The sequence below is a fragment of the Monodon monoceros genome, unplaced genomic scaffold, assembly GCF_005190385.1.
Source record: "Monodon monoceros isolate NGI ecotype Baffin Bay Population unplaced genomic scaffold, NGI_Narwhal_1 Super_Scaffold_16, whole genome shotgun sequence".
In the NCBI taxonomy this organism is placed as follows: Eukaryota; Metazoa; Chordata; class Mammalia; order Artiodactyla; family Monodontidae; genus Monodon; species Monodon monoceros.
Window position 1 is genome coordinate 33,331,723 of NW_021703772.1, and position 2,914 is coordinate 33,334,636.

Consider the following 2,914-nt stretch of genomic DNA (forward strand, 5'->3'; position numbering starts at 1 on the left):
CATGGCTTCTGGGTTATGACCTCACTTCCGCCAGATGACGTGCCGCATAGTGCGCCTTGGCTTCCGTTTTGTTCCCGCCTCAGAGGACCACGAAAATATCGCGAGAGTTCTTAGGGAAGAAAATGTGATTTTCCACGATTAGGCTCACGGAAATCTGAAAGCGAAAGCCATCGCGCTTTTTAAATTGTTTTTTAAACTCCCATATATGATGTATTTTACCTTGAGAGAAATGCGAAGCTGTCTCATCTGTTTTCCTTAAGCATTTGGAATTCGGGAAATGCTAGCCGCTAGAATTTACTCCCCCGATCGCCCTGCTTTGAAGTCGTCAGAATGACCTCACCATGACTGTCACTTTTTTTGCGAACACTCGTAGCCGTTCTCTTCTCTCTGGCCAAACTGATTTTTACCATAGATGTCGTCCAAATATATGTAGACCTTTCCCGTTTTTGCTTCAAGGACTCTCGTCTGCATTTAGACTTTGTTTCCTTGTTTTAGTGTAATTTGGGTCTTTTCAGTCTCAATGACTGATTTAAATACCTCAGTTATTCCACAAGTCTGGCTTCCAATAGGAGTAAAATTTCCTTCCCCACTTCCCAGGCCCTGTATGCAGATTGCTTGTAAACATTCAGTTGCAACATGCTGAAAGTTATGTAATATTAAGTTGCTTGATTTTCTTGTGCAGCTCTGCAACCTGGGATCAAAAGGAATGAAAATCTTGAACTGAGTAACAGAAAAGGTGAAAGTGGGGAAAAGTCAAGGCATGAGAGAATCTAGGATACAGACAAGAGTATAGCCACAGTATACCATGTGGTCAGGGAGGCAAGAGAAACCAAAATGGCTTGATGGGGAGAGGGAGTGGATGGGTGGATGGAAACACTATGGCTGTGTCTGGTCTCCTTAATGGAAGTGCCATGTGCTAGAGAGCACAGTCTATATCTTACACTTATTGTATCCGTATAGAGCATCATATTGTGCTATGCATGAAGTAAGATCTCATTAAGTAATTCTTAAACATTAAATGAGTGAATGTTTGCAGGAAGTAAAATTATTTTCCTTACATCCAAAGCTTGCATCCTTTACCCAAAGAGAAATGAAACCACTTATTAACGAGAAACATCTTTACTGTGGCATCTTCGAGAAGTTGTCTTTGCACATTACCATTTATATAATCAGCTAGTGATGCGTTAGTCAGGGGTTCAGAGCTGCCTCTGATTTTGGATTTGGATCTTGACCAAATACAGTAATTGCCTGAAAATTCTCTGTTACAAGAGAAAAGCAAGAGATTCCATACTTCATTAAACAAACTGCTAGGTCAAGGGCAAACAACACAAAGTATGAGGAGGAGAATATGGGAGACCATAGATATCCCAAAAAAGGGGCTTATAATTAACTAGTGGCTTAGCAAGGTGACAAAAATAAGAAACATGGTTCTTCTGTTCTCTCCCCATCCCCAACCACATCTTTGTCCCAGCTAGAATAAGTTCCATGAAAATTCATTGTTGGACCCCCAGTACTAAGCTAGTATCTAGCATATAGTAAGAACTGCATGAGTATGAATAGTGAATGGGTAAATGAATGATTGGAATTAATGAATGATGGGATCCAATTATATCAAGGTGCTAACAGAGGTTTCCAGGTACTTTTTGAGACCTACTGGTATTAGCAAAAGATATCTTTTGCCTAGAGACCTCCTGTGTGCCTTGTAACAGGAAGGGGATGTTCTGGATCTTTCACGTAGTTCATGTAGTGAACATCTTTCATGTAGTCAACAAATATTTGAGTGTCTACTCTCTGCTAGGCATCCTTACAGGTACTAAGAACATAGCAGTGAACACAACATGGAAAAACCTCCATACTTAATGGAACTTATATTCTAGTAAGGGGAAACAGAAAACAACAAAAATACCTAGTGTATTAGATTATATAAATGCTACAGAGAAAAGTAAAGCAGGAGAGAAAAATAAGATGTTTTGGGATAATCAGGAAAGGCCTGATTGAGCAGATGACATTTGAATAGATGAAGATATATAGAGGAAAAGAGGGTCTTCCCTGGTGGTCCAGTGGTTAAGACACTGCACTTCCACAGTAGGGGACATGGGTTTGATCCCTGGTTGGGGAACTAGGATCCCACGGCCATAAATAAATAAATAAATAAATAAATAAATAAATAAATAAATAAATAAATAACACAGAGGAAAAGAGGCAAAGAGAACACTGTATTCAAAGACACCATGGCAGGAGGGAGCCTGGTACGTTCTCAGAACAGTGGGACCAGTATTGGAGTCACTATAAATGACCTCCATTTTAAAATAATGAATTACAGGGAATTCCCTGGCGGTCCAGTGGTTAGGACTCTGAGCTTTCACAGCTGAGGGCCCATGGTCAGAAACTAAGATCCCACAAGCCTTGCGGCCAAAAAAACAAAAACAAAAACAAAAAAGCAAAAAAACAAAAAAAACAAAAAAAAGAATTACAATTTTAGGGACTTCCCTGGAGGCGCAGTGGTTAAGAAACCGCCTGCCATTGCAGGGGACATGGCTTCAATCCCTGGCTCAGGAAGATCCCACATGCCGCAGAGCAACTAAGCCTGTACGCCACAACTACTGAAGCCCATGCGCCTAGAGCCCGTGCTCTGCAACAAGAGAAGCCACCGCAATGAGAAACCCGTGTACCGCAATGAGAAACTCGTGTACCGTAATGAAGACCCAACGCAGCCAAAAATAAATAAATTAAAAAAAAAAAAGGAGTTACAATTTTACCAGTGTAACAACTAGTATATTTGTTGGTTCTCAGTGCTCATAAGAAACTTTGGCAATAGGTACTCTTATTGTTACCCTCATTTTCCTTCTCAGAGAAGTTAAGTAACCCAAGTTTTTCCCTTATCTTACCCTGTGGGCCCTATGTAAATCAAAAG